Source organism: Schistocerca gregaria, chromosome 10 (genome assembly GCF_023897955.1).
Source record: "Schistocerca gregaria isolate iqSchGreg1 chromosome 10, iqSchGreg1.2, whole genome shotgun sequence".
Classification (NCBI taxonomy): domain Eukaryota; kingdom Metazoa; phylum Arthropoda; class Insecta; order Orthoptera; family Acrididae; genus Schistocerca; species Schistocerca gregaria.
In genome coordinates this window covers 46,238,720-46,255,849 of record NC_064929.1, presented here as the reverse complement: position 1 = coordinate 46,255,849, position 17,130 = coordinate 46,238,720, and the positions used below count along the sequence as shown (strand labels likewise).

The window sequence follows — 17,130 nt, the reverse complement described above, 5'->3', positions numbered from 1 at the left end:
CTCCCATGGAGGAAAGTGCGCATGGTGACTGTTGTATTCAATCCCGATGCAATTTCTTGGTTTCATCAACTGTCTGATAGTCCACAGATTACAGAATGCCTCCAGATGTGCATCGGAAACTAATACTGGTCTTCCAGGAAACGATCAAAACGTACACCGTTTGAGAATTACTCCCATGGTGGAAAGTACGAAAGGTGACTGTTGTATTCAATCCCGATGCAATTTCTGTGTTTCATCAACACTCTGATAGTCCACAGATTACAGAATGCCTCCAGATGTGCATCGGAAACTACTACTGGTCTTCTTGGGAACGATCAAAGCGTAAACTCTTTGAGACATTACTCCCATGGAGGAAAGATCGCATGGTGACTGTTGTATTCAATCCCGATGCAATTTCTTGGTTTCATCAACTGTCTGATAGTCCACAGATTACAGAATGCCTCCATATGTGCATCGGAAACTACTACTGGCCTCCCAGGCAATGATCAAAGCGTAGACTGTTTGAGACATTACTCCCATGGAGGAAAGTGCGCATGGTGACTGTTGTATTCAATCCCGATGCAATTTCTGTGTTTCATCAACTCTCTGATAGTCCACAGATTACAGAATGCTTCCAGATCTGCATCGGAATCTACCACTGGTCTTCCAGGGAACGATCAAAGCGTAGACTGTTAGAGACATTACTCGTATGGAGGATAGTGCGCATGGTGACTGTTCTATTCATTCCCGATGCAATTTCTGTGTTTCAACACTCTGATAGTCCACACATTACGGAATGCCTCCAGATGTGCATCAGAAACTACCACTGGTCTTCCAGGGAACGATGAAAGCGTAGACTGTTTGAGACATTACTCCCATGGAGGAAAGTGCGCATGCTGACTGTTGTATTCAAACCCGATGCAAATTCTGTTTTTCATCAACACTCTGATAGTCCACAGATTACAGAATGCCTTCAGATGTGCATCGGTAACCTCTACTGGTCTTACAGGGAACGATCAAAGCGTAGACTCTTTAAGATATTACTCCCATGGAGGAAAGTGCACATGGTGACTGTTGTATTCAATCCCGATGCAATTTCTGTGTTTCATCAACACTTTGAAGGTCCACAGATTACAGATTGTTTCCAGATATGCATCGGAAACTACTACTGGTCTTCCTGGGAACGATCAAAGCGTAGACTGTTGGAGAATTACTTCCATGGAGGAAAGTGCCCATGGTAACTATTGTATTCAATCCCGATGCAATTTCTGTATTTCATCAACACTCTGATAGTCCACAGATTACAGAATGCCTCCAGATGTGCATCGGATACTACTTCTGGTTTTCCAGGGAACGATCAAAGCGTAGACTGTTTGAGGCATTACTCCCATGGAGGGAAGTGCACATGGTTGATGTTGTATTCAATCCCGATGCAACTTCTTAGTTTAATCAACACTCTGATAGTCCACAGATTACAATTGTCTCCAGATGTGCATCGGAAACTACTACTGGTCTTCCGAGTAACGATGAAAGCGTAGACTGTTTCAGACATTACTCCAATGGAGGAAAGTGCGCATGGTGACTGTTGTATTCAATCCCGAGGTAATTTCTGTGTTTCATCAACAATTTGAAGGTCCACCGATTACAGAATGCCTCCATATGTGCATCGGAATCCACTACTGGTCTTCCTGGGAACGATCAAAGCGTAGACTGTTTGAGACATTACTCCCATGGATGAAAGTGCGGATGGTGACTGTTGTATTCAATTGCGATGCAATTTCTGTGTGCCATCAACACTCTGATAGTCCACAGATTACAGATTGTCTCCAGATGTGCATCGGAAATTACTACTGGTCTTCCAGGGAACGATCAAAGCGTAGACTGTTTCAGACACTACTCCCATGGAGGAAAGTGCGGATGTTGACTGTTGTATTCAATCCCGATGCAATTTCTGTGTTTCATCAACACTCTGATAGTCCACAGATTACAGATTGTCTCCAGATGTGCATCGGAAACTACTACTGGTCTTCCTGGGAATTATCAAAGCGTAGACTGCTTCAGACATTGCTCCCATGGAGGAAAGTGCGGATGGTGACTGTTGTATTCAATCCCTATGCAATTTCTGGGTTTCATCAACAGTCTGATAGTCCACAGATTACAGAATGCCTCCAGATGTACATCGGAAACTAATACTGGACTTATAGGGTACGAACAAAGCGTAGACTGTTTGAGACATTACTCCCATGGAGGAAAGTGCTGATGGTGACTGTTGTATTCAATCCCGATGCAATTTCTGTGTTTCATCAACACATGGAGTGAGTTGATGTTTTGTGATACTCTGTCTCTGACAAACAAGCACAGGTGATATTGGTGCGAACACAGGAAGCATGCAGCCCCTCGCTGCCTGCAGACACAGAGCAGCCACACTAGGAGAGCGGCCTAAGCCGTAGGCGAAATGTGCTCGTTCGTTTTGGCGCGACGTCGAACTATAAATAAGGCTGTCACTAGCGTGAGCGTCGTGTAAAGTCGGAAAAGTCATCTGCATGGGTGATTGCCAAGTTTGGGGAGAGTTTCGTAGTATGATCAGTGCAATGGAGACGCGGAAACTTGTTGTGACCCAGTGTTTTGCAGTTGGACGACAAGAGTGGTACACAGTAGCAAAGAGGGAGGCACTGAGTTGGCATGATCAATGGAATGCACAACGGGCCTCGAGATGTGCTTGTTACCTCAGGTGCTGTGTGATTGTCGACAAGGAGTGAAATGGACCAATTATTTTACTGCATTTTCAATTTAAGACGTTAAAAACAGACGGAATTTGCATTCGTAATACCAGAGCATCGAAACTACTTGGAACTCTTGTGTATATGAACGAGTCCGCGCCTTTGTACTCTGGTACCTTCGCCGCTACAAACCAACCAACCATTGTGACCGTGCACATCAGAGTCGCAAAGAATGGAGAATACGCAGGTTTCGTGGTGTGTTTAAGCCGTAGCTCACTCTACTCTCTATGTGTCAGTGAGGGTGTCTTTCAGGTTTCGTGTATTCTGTATCGAATCGTAGTTGGCCACAATGAAAGTGGCACGCATAACGTCGAAAATAGAGTTCGGACACCGCTCTGAGTAAGACGAACGTGTAGTCCACTCTCTAGACTTCAATGACGTTAAGCCGTGATACCTTAGACAGATCTGCACTCGATGACACCTCGATAACAGCCGGTCCCCACTCTTACATCTTGCTCTCCTTATTTCAGTATACATCATATCAGTCTGTGACGCTGGTTTTGCAACTTCTTCCGTGCCTTTAGGTTCGCCGCGACCAAAACTTACCATTCACTGACCACAAATTATAGAGGCGCCGGGGCTTGAACCCGAGACCTTTCACACGCTAAGCGAATTGTTCTGCCAATTGAGCTTTGGCTGCACACACGACCAAGCCTCCCAATTCTCCATTCTTTGCGACTCTGATGTGCACGGACACGATGGTTGGTTGGTTTGTAGCGGCGAAGGTACCAGAGTACAAAGGCGCGGACACGTTCATATACACAAGAGTTCCAAGTAGTTTCGATGCTCTGGTATTACGAATGCAAATTCCGTCTGTTTTTAACGTCTTAAATTGAAAGGGCGGTCACAAATTGGTCCATTTCACTCCTTGTCGACAATCACAAAGCACCTGAGGTAACAAGCATATCTCGAGCCCCATTGTGCACTCCATTGTTGATGCCAACTCAGTTCCTCGCATTTTGCTACTGTGTACCACTCTTGTCGTCCAACTGCAAAACACTGGTCCACAACAAGTTTCTGCGTCTCCATTGCACTGATCATACTACGAAACGATCCTCAAACTTGGAAATCACCCATGCAGCCGACTTTTCCGTCATTACTCGACGCTCACGCAACGCTCACGCTAGTGACAGCCTTATTTATAGTTCGATGTCGCGCCAATGCGAATGAGCACATTTCGCCTACGGCTTAGGCCGCTCTCCTAGTGTGGCTGCTCTGTGTCTGCAGGCAGCGAGGGGCTGCAAGCTTCCTGTGTTCGCAACTATATCACCTGTGCTTGCTTGTCAGAGACAGACTATCCGAAAACGTACAACTCACTCCATGAATTGATTGCTACGGCATCTGTTATCAGCAGTCAAAACCAGCAACACCAGTAGCAGCTGACTTAACGCAAAGAAAGGGAACGTGCAGTGGGATTTACGTGAACTCGGCGCCAGGCAGATCTTTCCGACGTAGGCTTGAGAATCTTATGGGAACACTTGTACTGTTTCTAAATTAAGTGTAGGTGTGGGAGGAGGGTGCTTCCTGCGCACGAATAAAAGCACGCTTGCCAATTGTGGATGCTAATCGTTCGCTTGTATCTGCCTAGACACCTCTGCTGGTTTTGAATTACTCCACTTGCATGGCAAGGTGCGCATGTAGGTGTGTTTAAAATTCTGGAGGCGCTGGGTATCGATCCCAGTACCTCCCGCACGCTAAGCGAGCGCTCTACCATCTGAGCTGCGCCCTCCCCCTTGTTGACTAATACTGCTACATACAGCCATATCAACGTCACAGACCCTTGCACTCCCATTATTCCGCAGACAAACACTGCTCTCTATGTATCAGTGAGGGTGTCTTTCAGGTTTCATGCATTCTGTATCCAATCGTAGTTGGCCACAATGAAAGTGGGACGCATAACATCGAAAATTGAGTTCGGACACCGCTCTGAGTAAGACGAACGTGTTGTCCACTCTCTAGACTTCAATGACGTTAAGCCGTGATACCTTAGACAAATCTGCACTCGATGACACCTCGATAACAGCCGGTCCCCACACTTACATCTCGCTCTCCTTATGTCAGTACACAACATATCAGTCTGTGACGCTGATTTTGCAACTTCTTGCGTGCCTTTAGGTTCGTCGCGACCATCACTTACCATGCACTGACCACAAAACATGGAGGCGCCGGGGCTTGAACACGAGACCTTTCACACGCTAAACGAACGATCTGCCAACTGAGCTACGGTTGCACCTGCGACCAAGCCTACCTATTCTCCATTCTTTGCGTCTCTGATGTGCACGGACACGATGGTTGGTTGGTTTGTAGCGGCGAAGGTGCCAGAGTACAAAGGCACGGACACGTTCATATACACAAGCGTTCCATGTAGTTTCGATGCTCTGGTATTACGAATGCAAATTCCGTCTTTTTTTAACGTCTTAAATTGAAAGGGCGGTAAAAAAATTGGTCCATTTCACTCCTTGTCGACAATCACACAGCACCTGAGGTAATAAGCACATCTCGAGCCCCATTGTGCATTCCATTGTTCATGCCAACTCAGTGCCTCGCTCTTTGCTACTGTGTACCACTCTTGTCGTCCAACTGCAAAACACTGGGCCACAACATGTTTCCGCGTCTCCATTGCACTGATCATACTACGAAACGCTCCCCAAACTTGGCAATCACCAATGCAGCCGACTTTTCCGACTTTACACGACGCTCACGCTAGTGACAGCCCTATTTATAGTTCGACGTCGCGCCAATGCGAATGAGCACATTTCTCCTGCGGCTTAGGCCGCTCTCCTAGTGTGGCTGCTCTGTGTCTGCAGGCAGCGAGGGGCTGCAAGCTTCCTGTGTTCGCACCTATATCACCTGTGCTTGCTTGTCAGAGACAGACTATCCCAAAACATACAACTCACACCTTGAATTGATTGCTACGGCATCTGTTATCAGCAGTCACAACCAGCAACACCAGTAGCAGCCGACTGCACCAAAGAGTGGGAACGTGCAGTTGGATTTACGTGAACTCGGCGCAAGGCAGATCTTTCCGACGTAGGCTTGAGAATCTTATGGGAATACTTGTACTGTTTCTAAGTTAAGTGTAGGTGTGGGAGGAGGGTTCTTCCTGCGCACGAATAAAAGTACTCTAGCCAATTAAGGATGCTAATCGTTCGCTTGTATCTGCCTAGACACCTCTTCTGGTTGTGAATTATTCCACTTGCATGGCAAGGTGCGCATGTAGGTGTGTTAAAAATTCTGGAGGCGCTGGTTTCGATCACAGTACCTCTCGCACGCTAAGCGAGTGCCATACCATCTGAGCTACGCCCACACACCCGTTGACTAATAGTGCTCCATACAGCCATATCAACGTCACAGACCCTTTCACTCCCATTATTCCGCAGACAAACACTACTCTCTATGTATCAGTGAGGGTGTCTTTGAGGTTTCGTGCATTCTGTACCGAATCGTAGTTGGCCATAATGAAAGTGTCACGCATAACGTCGAAAATAGAGTTCGGACACCGCTCTGAGTAAGACGAACGTGTTGTCCACTCTCTAGACTTCAATGACGTTAAGCCGTTATACCTTAGACAGATCTGCACTCGATGACACCTCGATAACAGCCGGTCTCCACACTTACTTCTTGCTCTCCTTATGTCAGTATACATCATATCAGTCTGTGACGCTGGTTTTGCAACTTCTTGCGTGCCTTTAGGTTCGCCGCGACCAAAACTTACTATGCACTGACCACAAAACATGGAGGTGCCGGGGCTTGAACCCGAGACCTTTCACACGCTAAGCGAACGATCTGCCAACTTTTTTTTTATTTATTTTTAAATTGACACGTAACCGATGTGCTCTCCAAACAACAACACTTGCATTTCAGAACATGTCTTTCACACATGTCTACAAAATCACCTTCACCTTCAAATACAGTTTCCTTGCGACTGACAGAGACGTAGGCAAAGTTTAAAGTTGCTATTTCCATTAAATCTCGTTAATCAGAAAAACGGTAATTTACATCTGCAGCGGAACAAAATTCCGTTCCGCCCAGCGTGTGGCTCGAAACCACGACCCTGGGATTAGGAGTCTGACGCTCTACCGACTTTTTTTTCGTACTTTCCCTACTGTCTCGGTTCTTGGTCTTACTTTTGTTTTTCTTGTTCGCCCTAAAGGTCCACGTAAACTTTAGTCCAGGTGTAGAGAATAATTTTACATAAAGGCGGCAAAACCAGCTACAGTATAAAAGAAATCGGCTCACACAGGCGACCTTAGCCAACACCCTCCCTTTCAAATGTCAGGCTAAGCATATTTGCAAAATCTTTACGGAGTCCTGGCAAGCGCAATCGGTTCCAGTAAGCAGTAAGGATGTACTGCCGAAACGTTAGGTGTTCATCCTCTTCATGACAACTATTGACAAAATGTACGAAGTGTCCAAGCAACCACATAACGGTATTGAGCTTCGTTCGCGGATAAAAGGAAGAATCGGGCCGTACGATGATGTCAATGGTATAAGCGGTTTCGGCAGTCCTAGTGACACAAGCCAGTTGTTTCCTGAGCCAAAGCCAATTAGCAAGGTGTCCACTGCAGGTGAATCGATGCTCAAGTGTGTCCAGGAGACCACACCGAGTGCAGTTGTCCGTGTCAGAAAGACCAATACGGTGCAGTCGTACGTTGGTGGGGACCAAATTATTAATTACCCTATACCCTGTTGAAGCAAAGCAAGCGCTGTATCATGTATAAGATACAGAGGCGAGCGAGTGCACGGGACTTACCCTAGTTCACTGCTAGTAGCGTCACGTCATCGTAACGCGCCTGCATATAGTATTGCACCACATTTAACATAAAAGTAAAAATTAAGATTTGTGTGTAAAACTTTGTTAAAGTATAGTTCTATGTAATAATGTTTCAGGTAACAAATCTTAATGTTATAAAATTAGTAGTTTACGTAAAATTCACGTTTTGAAAGAAAAATAGGAGGCGCTAAATAATGACGCTAGGAAGCCAAAATTTGGTGAGAAGGTGCAGTAAGAAGTCATTAATGAGTGGTGCTGGTTTCCAAAACCATAAAACTAAAATTGACTCCAGAATCCGCCTTTTTCGGAAAAATCAGAGGCGCGAAATAATAGAGCTACAATATTGAAAATTGGTAGGATGCTTCAGTTCACCCTAATAATAATAATGGAAATACCACAATCAGTTACCTCTTCTAGTTTTTTAGTTATTTAATAAAAACTACTTTTGTGAGTAAAATGTACATAAGCATTATAGATTAAGTACTTTAAACTTTAATGATAAAACAAATTCTTTAAGACCAATGATCAGATAGGACAATTAACAAAGCTACACCAAGTTTTAGTCTTGTAGCATAATTAACAGCTGATACAAGTCTTGATAAAGCTGTGGTTCAGAGGTAACAATCTACCGTTAGTTCCATTGTAAAAATTCTAGAGAGTAAAGTTTTAATTTTAGCGGGCTGAGATTTTCTACGTGCTTCTGTACTGCTCAGATGTATGTATACAAAAATTGAGAAGTTTGTAAAGCTATTATTAAATGTGATATTTAAGATTATGTGCCTGAGATAGCGATCATTTGGAGGCAGCAGGCATCTGCATAGGAACGGAAAGAACAGATGCTCTCTTGGCGGTACGCGCCGGAGCTATATAAAAAGAGCGGCAGAGGCAGTAGTAAGCTCACTCCGCATTAGACCAACGCCTAGTCCACGCGAGCTTAACGTCCGATCGCGCCTCGCCTCGGGTGACGTCATAGCTGGCTGTGACATGCGCGTACTTAGCAATGTAAACGGACATTGAAAATCGCGAGGACTGTACACCGTCCTGGATCGTTTAGACTTCGGTAACAAACTGTTATTGTGCCGTCCGTGTGAAGTATAATTCCGCGTGGCAAGTGGTGACTAACTCCACTTTTAAGGCGAGCATTAATCTTTTTTTTTAACATTATTGCGAACTATTAATAGAGCACCGTTAGTTAGAGTAATGAACTATTCGGGAGGAACTTGCTGTAGAAGTCGCCTCTGAACTATTAAACGATTGGCTGAATTAACAATATTTAATGTCTTTAGCATTTTCAGAAGTTTCGAGTAATTTGTGTCAGCCTTTAAGATAATAAAATCTTGTTTGGAACTGTAAATTTTATTGAAGCAGCCCTAATCCCGTGAAGAACTATGGATATTTTTCGTTTAGCTGGGCTGTACAGGAATGTGGCCGTGCAGACTGGGAACTAAGGTCAGTAAGTTTCCCTTCGCTTTCTGACTGGCCACCAAATTAGTTGCCAGGCTCGCGTGATTTAAGGTGGCAATGTTCAACTTTCATTCAACATTAAACAACGACTTCTTCGCCGTCCCACATATGTTGCATCGGCAATAGTCTGTTACGTGAAATGAACATTCAAACAACTCATTCGACAACTTCTTCGCCGCCCCACACTGTGGACGCCACGGCCATAGTGTGGATCGGCAGACTAACATTCTTCCGGACGTTCTTCCAGGACACTGATGGAGACGCCAGTTCGATTGGATTGGGACCAGCCAGCCCCTCCCAACGGGCAATCCAGCTCTTGGTCGTTGGCACCGGTCGTCGCAAGAAGACGTCACCGAGGTAACTAACCGCAATATAAAATTCCCGGACGTATTTCAACTTAAAATTGAGGCGACCGACGTGGTCAGGTGGAGCAAGGCTCTTCGGACGCAGAACAGTAAAAAGTCTGGATGTAATTGAAGTCACTTCTTGCGTAACAATGAGAGTCGTACGGCGGACGTACAAGGCAGATGCCTTGCGAGTTATGTCAGTGAGGCCCAAGCCTCCGGAGATACGCGGTTTCGTCATAACCTCGTAACGCAACTTGAATAGATGACCCTTCCATATAAACCTGCTAGACAATTGGCGCAACCCTTTCGCCACCATAATGGGAAGTGGGAACAGCTGAGCTACATAATAGGCTTTACATAACACGTAAGTGTCTAAAATTTTGACTTTTTGCAAAATGGTAGCAGAGCGCTGCTCATGGACCATCAGAGCCCCCTGTATCTTCTCGGTGACAGATTTCCAATTAAGAGCCGCCATTTTTATGGGACACCGATCAATGCTAATCCCCAATGACGTATGGCGATCGACAAAAGTGGCCCAAGGGACATCAGCATCGCGAAAACCTCGAATATCAAGGAACTTACATTTACCCTGATTGAGACGCGCTCCAGAGACACAACAGTATGCATCAACTGCCCCTTTCAACAATGTGATATCATCACGTTGACGGAGGAGAACAACGACATCGTCCGCGTACGCCTTAACAGTGAGCTTCCCACCAGAGAGGGTCATACCCTGAAGCTTGAAAGCAAGAGTCCGAAGCAGCGGTTCCAGGGACAATATGAAGAGAGACATAGAGAGCGGACTACCCTGAGGTACCCCTCGGCGGATAGCAATGGGCGGCGTCAGCTGCCCATTGACTGACACCCGAGCAGTTATTCCCCTATACAAATTGCCAAGAACACCACGTGATGAAGCGTTAAAACCTATTGTATCTAAAACACGACTTAAAAACACATGACTGACGTGATCAAAAGCCTTGTAAAAATCGAGGAAAGCAAAGGCACAATGAACGTTTTTAACCGCCGCAACCGAGACAACATCCCGATATTCGGCTACTGGGGTCAGAATAGATCTACCAGGAAAACAACATTGATGTGCACCAATCACACCCCGAAGCAGAGAAGACAATCGACTATTGAACGCTCTAGCAGCTGTCTTGTAATCAAAGTTCAGCAATATGAGCGGACGAATATTGGCAGCAGATAAACGACCAGTGGACTTCGGAATTAAAACAATTTTCCCTACTTTAAAATCGGCTGGCTCATCCATCCCCCTGACAATCTCATTTAAAATCTGCGTAAAAGTGCCACCCAAAAGAGGCCAAAAACGGAGATAAAATTCTTTAGGCAGGCCGTCTGGACCCGGCGATTTACCGGACGGAGAGCGAGCAATAAAACCGAAAACATCATCTACCTGGAACTCCCGGAGAAAGTCGCCGTTCGCGTCAGGCGTGATCGTCGCAGGAAGATCCTCAAGGACATCATCAGAAAGCGACGCACCAGAATCATCGGCAGAATAGAGACTAGCGTAATACTGATGAAGAGCACGCGTCACATCCTCCTGTGCAATAAGCTGTCGTCCATCATCCACCATAAGAGAAGAGATGAAGGTGCGACGACGTCGAGTCTGATGCCGCAGCAGGTGGTACAAAGAAGTCAGTTCACCTTCAACAAGAGAGTGAGGTTTCGACTTTACTCGCAGACCATCCAACTGTCGTCGTTTGAGGGTCAAGAGCTTTGCTTTAATACGACGAACATCATGGATCCGCAGAGGAGAAGGACCCGCCGCGTCATACAGTTCACGCAGGACAGAGTAGTAAAATTCATACGTGTTCTTAAAATCACGCGCCCTTGCGGCACAGTAAAAAATCAAAGACTGACGAATCTTGGGCTTGGCAAACGCAGTCCACCAAACGAGCAAGGAGGGGTAACGCGGGACAGAGCGAAGACATCGCTCCCACACGGCACTTACAACTTCATCAATGGCACTGTCGGCAAGGTGGGAAACATTTAACATCCACTGGGAACGATAAAGTTTTGTTGGTTGGTGACTAAGATTTACTGTTGCAGTAAAAGCACAATGGTCAGAAAAACTAGTAGGAATAACATCGACAGAAAGAATGTTATCACATAAAAGATTAGAGAAGTAGAATCTGTCGAGTCTACTGCATGAGGACGCGGTAAAATACGTAAATTTCACCAGGGTTGGATATTTGTGTTCCCAAACATCACGCAGGTGCATCGTACGAACCAAGTCATGTAGATCTCGGCAATAATTAAAATTGGGGGACTGGTCTTCAGGGCGTAAAACACAATTAAAATCGCCTCCGAGCAGGAGACTCCGAGGACTCTTGCGCAAAAGATAAATAAGCTCTTCCCTATAAAAGCGCGATCGAGCCACAGTGCGACCCGAACCAGAGGGGGCATACAAAACAACTAGGTGGAGATCAAAAAGACGACAACCAATCCCACGGCCAGAGTCAAGGAATTCAATGTCAGTAACAGGAATACCTTCTCGAAAGAAAAGAGCAGTTCCTGTTGAATTTTCCGGTGCGACATTAAAAACAGTTTGAAATCAAGGTAGAGAGAGATCAGAAAACAATACTTCCTGCAAAAATACTACGTCCGCACAGGAGTCGTAGAGAAACTGCCGCAAAGAGGCAATGCAAACGTCGGACTCAATACGGTCAATATTTAAGGTAAGAAAGGTGTATGCTTGAACCATGGAGAGAAAAGCGAGAGAAGAAATCACCTACACCGACGCATCAACATCACAGTCCATAGCAGGGGAGACGGAGGCATCCGAGGGAAGAGGACTGCTACCCCCTTCCGCGGATCCCTTACGTTTCGGTTTTTTACGAACAGCATTGACGTTCGGCTGAACGCGCAACTTGCGTCGGCTGACGGGCAAGGAAGCGGCAGCCGCCGGTGACGTAGGAGGGTCAAGTTCTGTATCCGACACCACCCGCGCCGGTCCACAGTCAGGGTCCCGGGTCGCGGGGGAAACATCCGACGAAACGGACTGGTCTTCACCAATACTAGCTTCCGGCAAACATGGACTACACGGACGCGAAACGTGAGCAGGAAGCTCCGAAGCTGCTAAGTTGGAAGGAAGCGGAGCAGCTCCGCTGTCAGAGGTATGGGGCAGCGAAGCAGGAAGTTGTTGCGGCTCAACTTGTTGTGACAACGAAGTCGGTTCGGAAGGCGGCGCCAACAGGCCCGACCGACGAGCCGACTCGAGAGAAGCCGTGTCGGAAGCCGGAGGGGCGTCAGCAGCCACTACCGGAACAGCTACTTCAGGGGAACAGGGAGCATCTACACTACTCTGTGGCTCGGAGGATGTCGGTCTCTCGGATTGGGGCATCTCGGGGAGATCCTCATCCGTACTATTTCCATCTTGTGCGCGACGCCGTTTATTATTCAAAAGCGGCACACCCACCTGAGGAACAGACGGAACAACATCAGATCTGGCACGCAAAGGAGGAAATTCTGTGTCAGGGGCGTGCAAACCTGCGGCGGGGCGCTACTACCACTGGACTGTTCGACACCAAGAGCAGAACCACCTGCAACGAGGTCAGCGACCGTTAACTTGCGACGTTGTTCGAGAGAATTTTTTAACACAAAAACCCTCCGCGGACAGTCGGTACGCACGTGGCCACTCTCATTACACAAGAAACAGGTGCCAACCTGTCCACTATATGTTACGTGGACACGATATCTACCGATCTGCAGGTGCGAGAAATATTCTGCTTCACGTGCATTTCGACGGAACGAATACCACTGTAACACTGCAGACGATGTTGGCTGGACCAGCGTTCAAGGCGAATACTCTTAACATCACCATACTTGAGTAAACCCTCCTTAAGGTACACATTATCCACCTCCGGCGGAAGGTTGTAAACACGAACACTGGTGTACGTAATGGAAGCATATGAAAGCAGTATGGTACTGACAGAATCATCCCGATGCCGAAAGCGAACATGATGACCAAATTTGGAAATAATTTTATCAACCTGAAGGGTGTCCATAAATTTAACAAAGAAAACATAGAGTTCTGTATCAAAATATGCAGTGTGCACCTGATCCGAATTAATGCCAAAGGTATCTACTAACCAATCATGAATCTCAAGGAAACTAGGTTGCACATGGCGTGTGGACTTGTCGAAAGCAAAACTAACTGTATCCTGACGAGGAATAACCTGAGACGACATTTTCAAAAACTACGCGGTCTAAACCGCTAAACAAAAACACTGAAATACACACAGAAAGTAACACAAGGAACGAAACAACGACGGAGAAAAACTTACAGAAGGTACAACACTACACGTAAACAAACGATATCCCACAATACGTAACGCTACGGTGGAGCGGAAGATTAGGCACGTCCACACTGCACGGCGTCTGAAGCGGAACTGATAACTGAGCTACGGCTGCACACGCGACCAAGCCTGCCTATTCTCCATTCTTTGCGACTCTGATCTGCACGGACACGATGGTTGGTTGGTTTGTAGCGGCGAAGGTACCAGAGCACAAAGGCGCGGACACGTTCATATACACAAGAGTTCCAAGTAGTTTCGATGCTCTGGTATTACAAATGCAAATTCCGTCTGTTTTAACGTCTTAAATTGAAAGGGCGGTAAAATAATTGGTCCATTTCACTCCTCGTCGACAATCACACAGCACCTGAGGTAACAAGCACCTCTCGAGCCCCATTGTGCATTCCATTGTTCATGCCAACTCAGTGCCTCGCTCTTTGCTACTGTGTACCACTCTTGTCGTCCAACTACAAAACACTGGGCCACAACAAGTTTCCGCGTCTCCATTGCACTGATCATACTACGAAACGCTCCCCAAACTTGGCAATCACATATGCGGCTGACTTTTCCGACTTTACACGACGCTCACGCTAGTGACAGCGTTATTTATAGTTCGACGTCGCGCCAAAGCGAATGAGCATATTTCGCCTATGGCTTAGGCCACTCTCCTAGTGTGGCTGCTCTGTGTCTGCAGGCAGCGAGGGGCTTCAAGCTTATTGTTTTCGCACCTATATCACCTGTGCTTGCTTGTCAGAGACAGACTATGCCAAAACATACAACTCACTCCATGAATTGATTGTTACGGCATCTGTTATCAGCAGTCACAACCAGCAACACCAGTAGCAGCCGACTGCACGCAAAGAATGGGAACGTGCAGTGGGATTTACGTGAACTCGGCGCAAGGCAGATCTTTCCGACGTAGGCTTGAGAATCTTATGGGAACACTTGTACTGTTTCTAAATTAAGTGTAGGTGTGGGAGGAGGGTGCTTAGTGCGCACGAATAAAAGCACGCTTGCCAATTGTGGATGCTAATCGTTCGCTTGTATCTGCCTAGACACCTCTGCTGGTTGTGAATTATTCCACTTGCATGGCAAGGTGCGCATGTAGGTGTGGAAAATATTCTGGAGGCGCTGGGTATCGATCCCAGTACCTCTCGCACGCTAAGCGAGCGCTCTACCATCTGAGCTACGCCCACCCCCCCGTTGACTAATAGTGCTTCATACAGTCATACCAACGTCACAGACACTTGCACTCCCATTATTCCGCAGACAAACACTACTCTCTATGTATCAGTGAGGGTGTCTTTCAGGTTTCGTGCATTCTGTATCCAATCGTAGTCGGCCACAATGAAAGTGGCACGCATAACGTCGAAAATAGAGTTCGGACACCGCTCTGAGTAATACGAACATGTTGTCCACTCTGTAGACTTCAATGACGTTAAGCTGTGATACCTCAGACAGATCTGCACTCGATGACATCTCTATAACAGCCGTTCCCCACACTTACATCTTGCTCTCCTTATGTCAGTATACATCATATCAGTCTGTGACGCTGGTTTTGCAACTTCTTGCGTGCCTTTAGGTTTGCCGCGACCAAAACTTACCATGCACTGACAACAAAACAAGGAGGCGCCGGGGCTTGAACCCGAGACCTTTCATACGCTAAGCGAACGATCTGCCAACTGAGCTACGGCTGCACAAACGACCAAGCCTGCCTATTCTCCGCTCTTTGCGACTCTGATGTGCGCAGACACGATGGTTGGTTGGTAAATACAGTACAAAGGCGCGGACACGTTCATATACACAAGAGTTCCAAGTAGTTTCGATGCTCTGGTATTACGAATGCAAATTCCGTCTGTTTTTAACGTCTTAAATTGAAAGGGCGGTAAAATAATTGGTCCATTTCACTCCTTGTCGACAATCACACAGCACCTGAGGTAACAAGCACATCTCGAGCCCCGTTGTGCATTCCATTGATCATGCCAACTCAGTGCCTCGCTCTTTGTTACTGTGTACCACTCTTGTCGTCCAACTGCAAAATACTGGGCCACAACAAGTTTCCGCGTCTCCATTGCACTGATCATACTACGAAACTCTCCCCAAACTTGGCAATCACCCATGCAGCCGACTTTTCCGACTTTACGCGACGCTCACGCTAGTGACAGCCTTATTTATAGTTCGACGTCGCGCCAAGCGAATGAGCACATTTCGCCTGCGGCTTAGGCCGCTCTCCTAGTGTTGCTGCACTGTGTCTGCAGGCAGCGAGGGGCTGCAAGCTTCCTGTGTTCGCACCTATATCACCTGTGCTTGCTTGTCAGAGACAGACTATCCCAAAACATACAACTCACTCCATGAATTGATTGCTGCGGCATCAGTTATCAGCAGTCACAACCAGCAACACCAGTAGCAGCCGACTGCACGCAAAGAATGGGAACGTGCAGTGGGATCTACGTGAACTCGGCAAAAGGCAGATCTTTCCGACGTAGGCTTGAGAATCTTATGGGAACACTTGTACTGTTTCTAAATTAAGTGTAGGTGTGGGAGGAGGGTGCTTACTGCGCACGAATAAAAGCACGCTTGCCAATTGTGGATGCTAATCGTTCGCTTGTATCTGCCTAGACACCTCTTCTGGTTGTGGATTATTCCACTTGTATGGCAAGGTGCGCATGTAGGTGTGTTATAAATACTGGAGGCGCTGGGTATCGATCCCAGTACCTCTCGCACGCTAAGCGAGCGCTCTACCATCTGAGCTACGCCCACACCCCGTTGACTAGTAGTGCTACATACAGAAATATCAACGTCACAGACCCTTGCACTTCCATTATTCCGCAGACAAACACTACTCTCTATGTATCAGTGAGGGTGTCTTTCAGGTTTCGTGCATTCTGTATCGAATCGTAGTTGGCCACAATGAAAGTGGCACGCATAACGTCGAAAATAGAGTTCGGACACCGGTCTGAGTTAGACGAACGTGTTGTCCACTCTGTAGACTTCAATGACGTTAAGCCGTGATACCTTAGACAGATCTGCACTCGATGACACCTCGATAACAGCCGTTCCCCTCACTTACATCTTGCTCTCCTTATGTCAGTATACATCATATCAGTCTGTGACGCTGGTTTTGCAACTGCTTGCTTGCCTTTAGGTTCGCCGCGACCAAAACTTACCATGCACTGACTACAAAACATAGAGGCGCCGGGGCTTGAACCCGAGACCTTTCACACGCTAAGCGTACGATCTGCCTACTGAACTACGGCTGCACACACGACCAAGCCTGCCTATTCTCCATTCTTTGCGACACTGATGCGCACGGACACAATGGTTGGTTGGTTTGTAGCGGCGAAGGTACCAGAGTACAAAGGCGCGGACACGTTCATATACACAAGAGTTCCAAGTAGTTTCGATGCTCTGGTATTACGAATGCAAATTCCGTCTGTTTTTAACGTCTTAAATTGAAAGGGCGGTAAAAT

The 17,130-nt window shown here is 46.7% G+C and overlaps 2 non-coding genes across 2 annotated transcripts; both read right to left on the bottom strand.

Moving 5' to 3' along the window:
• Positions 1-14,783: 14,783 nt before the first annotated feature.
• Trnaa-agc (transfer RNA alanine (anticodon AGC)) lies at positions 14,784-14,857 on the bottom strand. Its single transcript has one exon. It is a non-coding gene; the product is annotated as a tRNA-Ala (tRNA).
• A 1,490-nt stretch (positions 14,858-16,347) lies between these two features.
• Positions 16,348-16,420, bottom strand: Trnaa-agc (transfer RNA alanine (anticodon AGC)). The gene has a single exon. It is a non-coding gene; the product is annotated as a tRNA-Ala (tRNA).
• Between the last annotated feature and the right edge of the window lie 710 nt (positions 16,421-17,130).